Genomic DNA, 10,613 nt, shown 5'->3' with positions numbered 1-10,613 from the left:
CTCGTCGCTCCTCCGCCACCATCACCGCCCAGCCGGCGACCTTCTGGGCCTCTCGTGGCCAGCGCCCACCTGCCCCGTCACCTGGCAAGGCAGCCCCGCCCCCTGGATCGACCCTGGGTGGGGGCTCTAACACTAGGGTGGTGTGCCAGCTATGTGGTCGTGAACGCCATGTCGCCTCCAAGTGTCACCGCCGCTTTCAGAGGAGCTTCCTTGGCATCGGCAACGACGGCAAGGGCAACGAGCGCCAGTTTGCCATGGCAGACTTTGGTCCTCCCGCCGCCGCCCCGGCTGCCCACATCGTTGCCGCTCCGTCTGCCCACATCGCTGCCAAGGGCAAGGACCCGCGCGTCGAGCAGGGATACACACCATCCTACCCTGTTGATCCAGCCTGGTACATGGACACCGGCGCCACGGATCACATGACGAACGAGCTCAACAAACTCTCCACCTACCAGCCCTACTACGGGCACGATCAGGTTCACACAGCCAATGGTGTAGGTATGCCCATCTCTCATATTGTCCAAGCATCTCTTTTAACTAGTCATCCCTCTAGGCAGCTCCATCTTCGTAATGTTTTACGGGTACCCTCGGTAACTCGTAATCTTTTATCTGTCCCTAAGCTCACCCTTGATAATCATGTCCTATGTGAATTTCACCCTTTTAATCTTTTGTTAAGGATCGAGCAACCCGGGACGTTCTGCTTAGTGGTCGGTTGAGCCAAGGCTTGTACTGTTTGGAGGATCCATCTGCCCCGTGCGTCTTCAGCGGTGTTCATGTGTCGCCTTCCAAGTGGCACTCTCGCTTTGGTCACCCCGCCACACCCATCGTTCGCCACATAATCCACCGTCATGAGCTGCCATTAGTGTCTAGCAATAAAGAGATGTCCGTGTGTGATGCCTGTCAGCAAGGCAAGAGTCATCAGCTACCTTTTGTTTCATCTACTAGAGAAGTAAAGAACCCTCTTGAAATTGTGTTTTCTGATGTGTGGGGTCCGGCACAAACATCTGTTAGTGGTCACAACTATTATGTCAGTTTTGTTGATGCCTATAGTCGCTTCACTTGGCTTTATCTTCTTAAGCGCAAATCTGATGTGTTTGATATATTCATACAGTTTCAATTGCATGTTGAACGTCTACTCAAGCATAAAATTATCCATGTTCAATCAGATTGGGGGGGCGAATATCGCAACCTCAACACCTTCTTTAATAAGCTTGGGATCTCTCATCGTTTATCATGCCCGCATACACATCAGCAGAATGGCGCTGTTGAGCGCAAACATCGCCATATAGTTGAGACCGGCCTCACACTTCTTGCTCATGCTTCTGTACCCTTTCGTTTTTGGAGTGATGCTTTTGCTACCGCGTGTTTTCTCATTAACAGATTACCTACGCGTGTTCTTAATATGAAAACTCCGATTGAGCTTCTCTTAGGTGAAACTCCTGACTATACCTTTTTTAAGGTGTTCGGGTGTGCCTGCTGGCCTCATCTTCGTCCTTATAATGATCGCAAACTTGAGTTTCGCTCCAAAAAGTGTGTGTTCTTAGGGTATAGTTCTCTCCATAAAGGCTACAAGTGTCTCCATGTCCCAACCAATCGAGTCTACATATCTCGGGATGTTGTTTTTGATGAGACCGTCTTCCCCTTTTCTGCCATGCCTCAGCCATGCCTCAGGCATCCACCACAACACCTTCTATGCATTCATCTCCTCTTATGCCTGGCCAATTTGAAGATGTTGCATATTCGCCTGTGTTGTTACCTAATCATGGTGCAGGAATTGGACGTGGAGCTCGGCTGGAACTCCTCCCTGACGGACCCGCTACGTCGCCTATGGTGCACGCCGATCGGCCGGTACATGCACCGCCTCCCGCCCTCGACCCCGCACCGGGCGCCCCATCTCCAACCGCGCCTGGGCCGGAGCCCATGCTGGCTACTGCGACCGGGCCAGAGCCTGCGACGGCCTCCTCTGAGCAGTCTCCGTCGCCACCTCCTTGCCCGGACTCCCCTCCATCATCGCCCTCGCCATCCGCGCGGGCGTCCTTGGTGCCTACTTCGCCCGGGTCTACAGCGGCTCACACGCCGCCGGGGCCTACGTCGCCTGGCCTGCTGTCGCCTGGTCCGTCGTCGCCCGGCCCGACGTCACCCGGTCCTTCTTCGCTGGAGTCCCCTGGACCAGCCTCACCTGCTCCGGACATCCCGCCGGCCTCGGTGTTTGCTCCCCCGCGGCGTCCACACACTCGCAGCCGCAGTGGCATTGTTCGTCCCAAGGAGCGCACCGATGGCACGGTCACCTATCTTGCTGCTTGCCTGGCTCATGCTGTGGATGATCCAACCGCCGAACCACGCAGTTATCAAGCCGCTATGAGTATTCCACACCGGAGGGCTGCTATGGAACAAGAATATCATGCTCTTATGAAGAATAAGACCTGGACACTTGTTCCCCCTCCGTCTCGCGTCAACATCATTGATTCGAAGTGGGTGTTCAAGGTGAAGAAACATGCAGATGGTTCCATTGAGCGCTACAAAGCGCGCCTCGTGGCTAAGGGCTTTAAACAGCGTCAGGGCCTGGACTATGAGGATACATTCAGCCCAGTTGTCAAGCCTACCACTATTCGACTTCTTCTGTCTCTGGCAGTTTCTCGCGGATGGTCTCTCCGCCAGCTTGATGTGCAGAACGCTTTTCTTCATGGATTGCTTGAAGAAGAGGTTTACATGCGGCAGCCACCTGGATTTGTTGATCACACTCAGCCTCATCATCTCTGTCATCTGACGAAGGCCATATATGGACTGAAGCAGGCTCCCCGTGCCTGGCATGCTCGCCTGGCTTCAGCTCTACGCACTCATGGGTTCATTCCTTCGACGGCTGATACTTCACTGTTCTTGTTTCAGCGACCGAGTGTGACCATGTACCTCCTTGTGTATGTGGATGATATTGTCCTGGTGAGCTCATCTCCGACGGCTGCTGATGCTCTTGTGACTGCACTTGGTCGTGATTTTGCAGTTAAGGATTTGGGACAGCTTCATTTCTTCCTGGGTATTGAGGTCGCTCATCAGTCTCGTGGCAGTTTGGCTCTCACCCAGAAGAAGTACTCTCTTGATCTCTTGCGCCGTGCTGGTATGCTCAAGTGCAAGCCATCGCCTACGCCCATGTCCTCCACTGACACCCTTTCTGCTGCTGATGGTGCTCTTCTCTCTCCTGAGGATGCTACTGAGTACAGGAGTATTGTTGGTGGCCTGTAGTATCTGACGATCACGCGTCCTGATCTCTCCTTTGCGGTTAACAGGGTGTGCCAGTATCTTCATGCTCCCACTGATGTACACTGGTCTGCTATGAAGCGCATACTGCGTTATGTGCATCTCACTGTCTCCTTTGGTCTTCACCTGCGCCCTAGTTCCTCCGGAGTTCTTTCTGCATTCTCTGATGCTGATTGGGTTGGGTGTCCAGATGACAGGCGATCCACGGGGGGACATGTTGTGTTCTTGGGTCCTAATCTGATCGCCTGGAGTGCACGCAAGCAAGCCACTGTTTCCCGCATCAGCACAGAAGCTGAGTACAAGTCGGTTGCCAATGCAACTGCTGAACTTATATGGATTGAGTCCCTACTTCAAGAGCTAGGAGTTGCTCAGCCACATCCTTCGGTCCTTTGGTGTGACAACATCGGTGCTATGTTTCTGTCGTCAAACCCGGTGTTCCATGCACGGACCAAACACATTGAGATTGACTATCATTTTGTGAGGGAACGTGTTGCACAGAAGCTACTACAAGTCAGGTTTATCTCTTCAAAAGATCAACTTGCGGACATCTTCACCAAGCCTCTACCTTCTCCCATGTTTGAGGTTTGTAGGCGCAATCTCAACCTCATAGATACTGTTGGGGATCGTAGCAGAAATTTAAAATTTTCTACGCATCACCAAGATAAATCTATGGAGTCATCTAGCAACGAGAGAGATGAGTGCATCTACATACCCTTGTAGATCGCGAGCGGAAGCGTTCAAGAGAACGGGGTTGATGGAGTCGTACTCGTCGTGATCCAAATCACCGATGATCCTAGCGCCGAACGGATGGCACCTCCGCGTTCAACACACGTACGGTTGGGAGAGACGTCTCCTCCTTCTTGATCCAGCAAGGGGGAAGGAGAGGTTGATGGAGATCCAGCAGCACGACGGCGTGGTGGTGGAAGCAGCGGGGATCTCGGCAGGGCTTCGCCAAGCTCAGCGAGAGGGAGAGGTGTTACGGGGGGAGAGGGAGGCGCCAGGGGCTTGGGTGCACAGCCCTCCCTCCCCCCCCCCTTTATATAGGGGCCCTGGGGGGCGCCGGCCCCTGGAGATCCCATCTCAAAGGGGGGGCGGCGGCCAAGGGGGGACTTGCCCCCCAAGTCAGGTGGGGCGCCCCCCACCCCCAGGGTTTCCAACCCTAGGCGCAGGGGGGGCCATGGGGGGGCACACCAGCCCACCAGGGGCTGGTTCCCTTCCCACTTCAGCCCATGGGGCCCTCCGGGATAGGTGGCCCCACCCGGTGGACCCCCGGGACCCTTCCGGTGGTCCCGGTACAATACCGGTGACCCCGAAACTTTCCCGGTGGCCGAAACTAGACTTCCTATATACAAATCTTCACCTCCGGACCATTCCGGAACTCCTCGTGATGTCCGGGATCTCATCCGGGACTCCGAACAACTTTCGGGTTACCGCATACTAATATCTCTACAACCCTAGCGTTACCGAACCTTAAGTGTGTAGACCCTACGGGTTCGGGAGACACGCAGACATGACCGAGACGACTCTCCGGTCAATAACCAACAGCGGGATCTGGATACCCATGTTGGCCCCCACATGCTCCTCGATGATCTCATCGGATGAACCACGATGTCAAGGATTCAAGTAATCCCGTATACAATTCCCTTTTGTCAATCGGTACGTTACTTGCCCGAGATTCGATCGTCGGTATCCCAATACCTCGTTCAATCTCGTTACCGGCAAGTCACTTTACTCGTTCCGTAATGCATGATCCCGTGACTAACTACTTAGTCACATTGAGCTCATTATGATGATGCAATACCGAGTGGGCCCAGAGATACCTCTCCGTCATACGGAGTGACAAATCTCAGTCTCGATCCGAGCCAACCCAACAGACACTTTCGGAGATACCTGTAGTGCACCTTTATAGCCACCCAGTTACGTTGTGACGTTTGGCACACCCAAAGCATTCCTACGGTATCCGGGAGTTGCACGATCTCATGGTCTAAGGAAATGATACTTGACATTAGAAAAGCCTCAGCAAACGAACTACACGATCTAGTGCTATGCTTAGGATTGGGTCTTGTCCATCACATCATTCTCCTAATGATGTGATCCCGTTATCAATGACATCCAATGTCCATGGTCAGGAAACCGTAACCATCTATTGATCAACGAGCTAGTCAACTAGAGGCTCACTAGGGACATGTTATGGTCTATGTGTTCACACATGTATTACGATTTCCGGATAACACAATTATAGCATGAACGATAGACAATTATCATGAACAAGGAAATATAATAATAACCATTTTTATTATTACCTCTAGGGCATATTTCCAACAGTCTCCCACTTGCACTAGAGTCAATAATCTAGTTACATTGTGATGAATCGTACACCCATAGAGTTCTGGTGTTGATCATGTTTTGCCCGTGGAAGAGGTTTAGTCAACGGATCTGCGACATTCAAATCCGTATGTACTTTACAAATATCTATGTCTCCATTTTGAACATTTTCACGAATGGAGTTGAAGCGACGCTTGATGTGCCTGGTCTTCTTGTGAAACCTGGGCTCCTTGGCAAGGGCAATAGCTCCAGTGTTGTCACAGAAGAGAGTCATCGGCCCCGATGCATTGGGAATAACTCCTAGGTCGGCAATGAACTCCTTCATCCAGATTGCTTCATGTGCTGCCTCCGAGGCTGCCATGTACTCCGCTTCACATGTAGATCCCGCCACGACGCTTTGCTTGCAACTGCACCAGCTGACTGCCCCACCATTCAAAATATACATGTATCCTGTTTGTGACTTAGAGTCATCCAGACCTGTGTCGAAGCTAGCATCGACGTAACCCTTTACGACGAGCTCTTCGTCACCTCCATAAACGAGAAACATATCCTTAGTCCTTTTCAGGTACTTCAGGATGTTCTTGACCGCTGTCCAGTGTTCCATGCCGAGATTACTTTGGTACCTTCCTACCAAACTCAGGGCAAGGTTTACATCAGGTCTGGTACACAGCATGGCATACATAATAGACCCTATGGCCGAGGCATAGGGGACGACACTCATCTTTTCTCTATCTTCTGCCGTGGTCGGGCATTGAGCCGTGCTCAATCTCACACCTTGCAATACAGGCAAGAACCCCTTCTTGGACTGATCCATATTGAACTTCTTCAATATCTTGTCAAGGTATGTGCTTTGTGAAAGACCTATGAGGCGTCTCGATCTATCTCTATAGATCTTGATGCCTAATATGCAAGCAGCTTCTCCAAGATCCTTCATTGAAAAACACTTATTCAAGTAGGCCTTTATACTTTCCAAGAATTCTATATCATTTCCCATCAATAGTATGTCATCCACATATAATATGAGAAATGCTACAGAGCTCCCACTCACTTTCTTGTAAACACAGGCTTCTCCATAAGTCTGTGTAAACCCAAACGCTTTGATCATCTCATCAAAGCGAATGTTCCAACTCTGAGATGCCTGCACCAACCCATAGATTGAGCGTTGGAGCTTGCATACTTTGTCAGCATTCTTAGGATCGACAAAACCTTCCGGCTGCATCATATACAATTCTTCCTTAAGGAAGCCGTTAAGGAATGCCGTTTTGACGTCCATTTGCCATATTTCATAATCGTAGAATGCGGCAATTGCTAACATGATTCGGACGGACTTCTGCTTCGCTACGGGTGAGAAGGTCTCATCATAGTCAACTCCTTGAACTTGTCGATAACCCTTAGCGACAAGTCGAGCTTTATAGATGGTAACATTTCCATCCGCGTCCGTCTTCTTCTTAAAGATCCATTTATTTTCTATCGCTCGTCGATCATCGGGCAAGTCTGTCAAAGTCCACACTTTGTTTTCATACATGGATCCTATCTCGGATTGCATGGATTCAAGCCATTTGTTGGAATCTGGACCCGCCATTGCTTCTTCATAGTTCGAAGGTTCACCGTTGTCCAACAACATGATTTCCAAGACAGGGTTGCCGTACCACTCTGGTGCGGAACGTGTCCTTGTGGACCTACGAAGTTCAGTGGTAACTTGATCATGATCGTTGTCATTAACTTCCTCTCTAGTCGGTGCAGGCACCACAGAAACATTTTCTTGTGCTGCGCTACTTTCCGGTTCGAGAGGGGTCATCTCATCAAGTTCCACTTTCCTCCCACTTACTTCTTTCGAGAGAAACTCTTTCTCTAGAAAGGACCCGTTCTTGGCAACGAAGATCTTGCCTTCGGATCTGAGGTAGAAGGTATACCCAATGGTTTCCTTAGGGTATCCTATGAAGACGCATTTTTCCGACTTGGGTTCGAGCTTTTCAGGTTGAAGTTTCTTGACATAAGCATCGCATCCCCAAACTTTAAGAAACGACAGCTTAGGTTTCTTTCCAAACCATAATTCATACGGTGTCGTCTCAACGGATTTCGACGTAGCCCTATTTAAAGTGAATGCGGCAGTCTCTAAAGCATAACCCCAGAATGATAACGGTAGATCGGTAAGAGACATCATAGATCGCACCATATCCAATAGAGTGCGATTACGACGTTCGGACACACCATTACGCTGAGGTGTTCCAGGCGGCTTGAGTTGTGAAACAATTCCACATTTCCTTAAGTGTGTGCCAAATTCGTGACTCAAATATTCCCCTCCACGATCTGATCGTAAGAACTTTATTTTCCTGTCACGTTGATTCTCAACCTCACTCTGAAATTCCTTGAACTTTTCAAAGGTCTCAGAATTGTGTTTCATTAAGTAGACATACCCATATCTACTCAAGTCATCAGTGAGGGTGAGAACATAACGATAGCCACCGCGAGCCTCAACGCTCATTGGACCGCACACATCAGTATGTATGATTTCCAATAAGTTGGTTGCTCGCTCCATTGTTCGGAGAACGGAGTCTTGGTCATTTTGCCCATGAGGCATGGTTCGAACGTGTCAAATGATTCATAATCAAGAGACTCCAAAAGTCCATCTGCATGGAGTTTCTTCATGCGTTTAACACCAATGTGACCAAGGCGGCAGTGCCACAAGTATGTGGGACTATCATTATCAACCTTACATTTCTTGGCATTCACACTATGAATATGTGTAACGTCACGTTCGAGATTCATTAAGAATAAACCATTGACCAGTGGGGCATGACCATAAAACATATCTCTCATATAAATAGAACAACCATTATTCTCGGATTTAAATGAGTAGCCATCTCGCATTAAACGAGATCCAGATACAATGTTCATGCTCAAAGCTGGCACTAAATAACAATTATTGAGGTTTAAAACTAATCCCGTAGGTAAATGTAGAGGTAGCGTGCCGACGGCGATCACATCGACCTTGGAACCATTCCCGACGCGCATCGTCACCTCGTCCTTCGCCAGTCTCCGCTTATTCCGCAGCTCCTGCTTTGAGTTACAAATATGAGCAACCGCACCGATATCAAATACCCAGGAGCTACTACGAGCGTTGGTTAGGTACACATCAATAACATGTATATCACATATACCTTTGGTATTGCCGGCCTTCTTATCCGCTAAGTATTTAGGGCAGTTCCGCTTCCAGTGACCGTTTCCCTTGCAATAAAAGCACTCAGTCTCGGGCTTAGGTCCATTCTTTGTCTTCTTCCCAGCAGCTTGCTTACCGGGTGCGGCAACTCCCTTGCCGTCTTTCTTGAAGTTCTTCTTACCCTTGTCTTTCTTGAACTTAGTGGTTTTATTCACCATCAACACTTGATGTTCCTTTTTGATCTCCACCTCCGCTGATTTCAGCATTGAATATACCTCAGGAATGGTCTTTTCCATCCCCTGCATATTGAAGTTCATCACAAAGCTCTTGTAGCTAGGTGGGCGTGACTGAAGGATTCTGTCAATGACCGCGTCATCCGGAAGATTAACTCCCAGCTGAGACAAGCGGTTATGCAACCCAGACATTTTGAGTATGTGTTCGCTGACGGAACTATTCTCCTCCATCTTACAACTATAGAACTTGTCGGAGACTTCATATCTCTCGACCCGGGCATGAGCTTGGAAAACCATTTTCAGCTCTTGGAACATCTCATATGCTCCGTGCTGCTCAAAACGCTTTTGGAGCCCCAGTTCTAAGCTGTAAAGCATGCCGCACTTAACCAGGGAGTAATCATCACTACGCGACTGCCAGGCGTTCAGAACGTCTTGAGTTGCTGGGAAAACAGGTGCATCACCTAGCGGTGCTTCAAGGACATATGCTTTCTTGGCAGCTATGAGGATAATCCTCAGGTTACGGACCCAATCCGTGTAGTTGCTGCCATCGTCTTTCAGCTTGGTTTTCTCTAGGAACGCGTTGAAGTTGAGGGCAACATTAGCGTGGGCCATTTGATCTACAAGACATATTGTAAAGATTTTTAGACTAAGTTCATGATAATAAAGTTCATCTAATCAAATTATTAACGAACTCTCACTCAGACAGACATCCCTCTAGTCATCTAAGTGTTACATGATCCGGGTCAACTAGGCCGTGTCCGATCATCACGTGAGACGGACTAGTCATCATCGGTGAACATCTTTATGTTGATCGTATCTGCTATACGACTCATGCTCGACCTTTCGGTCTCTTGTGTTCCGAGGCCATGTTTGTACATGCTAGGCTCGTCAAGTCAACCTAAGTGTATTGCGTGTGTAAATCTGGCTTACACCCGTTGTATGCGAACGTTAGAACCTATCACACCCGATCATCACGTGGTGCTTCGGAACAACGAACCTTCGCAACGGTGCACAGTTAGGGGGAACACTTTCTTGAAATTTTAGCGAGGAATCATCTTATTTATGCTACCGTCGTTCTAAGCAAATAAGATGTAAAACATGATAAACATCACATGCAATCAAATAGTGACATGATATGGCCAATATCATTTTGCTCCTTTTGATCTCCATCTTCGGGGCGCCATGTTCATCATCGTCACCGGCATGACACCATGATCTCCATCATCATGATCTCCATCATCGTGTCTTCATGAAGTTGTCTCGCCAATTATTACTTCTACTACTATGGCTAACGGTTAGCAATAAAGTAAAGTAATTACATGGCGTTTCAGTTGACACGCAGGTCATAAATAAATTAAGACAACTCCTAGGCTCCTGCCGGTTGTCATACTCATCGACATGCAAGTCGTGATTCCTATTACAAGAACATGATCAATCTCATACATCACATATATCATTCATCACATCCTTCTGGTCATATCACATCACATGACACTTGCTGCAAAAACAAGTTAGACGTCCTCTAATTGTTGCTGCAAACTTTTATGTGGCTGCTATAGGTTTCTAGCAGGAACGATTCTTACCTACACCAAAACCACAACGTGATATGCCAATTTCTATTTACCCTTCATAAGGACCCTTTT

At 48.9% G+C, this 10,613-nt stretch overlaps 1 pseudogene; it reads left to right on the top strand.

Annotated features, from left to right (window-relative positions):
- The window catches only part of LOC123183166 (subtilisin-like protease SBT3.8), a 35,635-nt pseudogene that overhangs the window by 18,893 nt on the left and 6,129 nt on the right, over nt 1-10,613 (top strand).

This window comes from Triticum aestivum, chromosome 1D (assembly GCF_018294505.1).
Source record: "Triticum aestivum cultivar Chinese Spring chromosome 1D, IWGSC CS RefSeq v2.1, whole genome shotgun sequence".
Classification (NCBI taxonomy): domain Eukaryota; kingdom Viridiplantae; phylum Streptophyta; class Magnoliopsida; order Poales; family Poaceae; genus Triticum; species Triticum aestivum.
The sequence above is the reverse complement of the archived record's forward strand: the minus strand, read 5'-3'. Positions and strand labels throughout refer to the sequence as shown.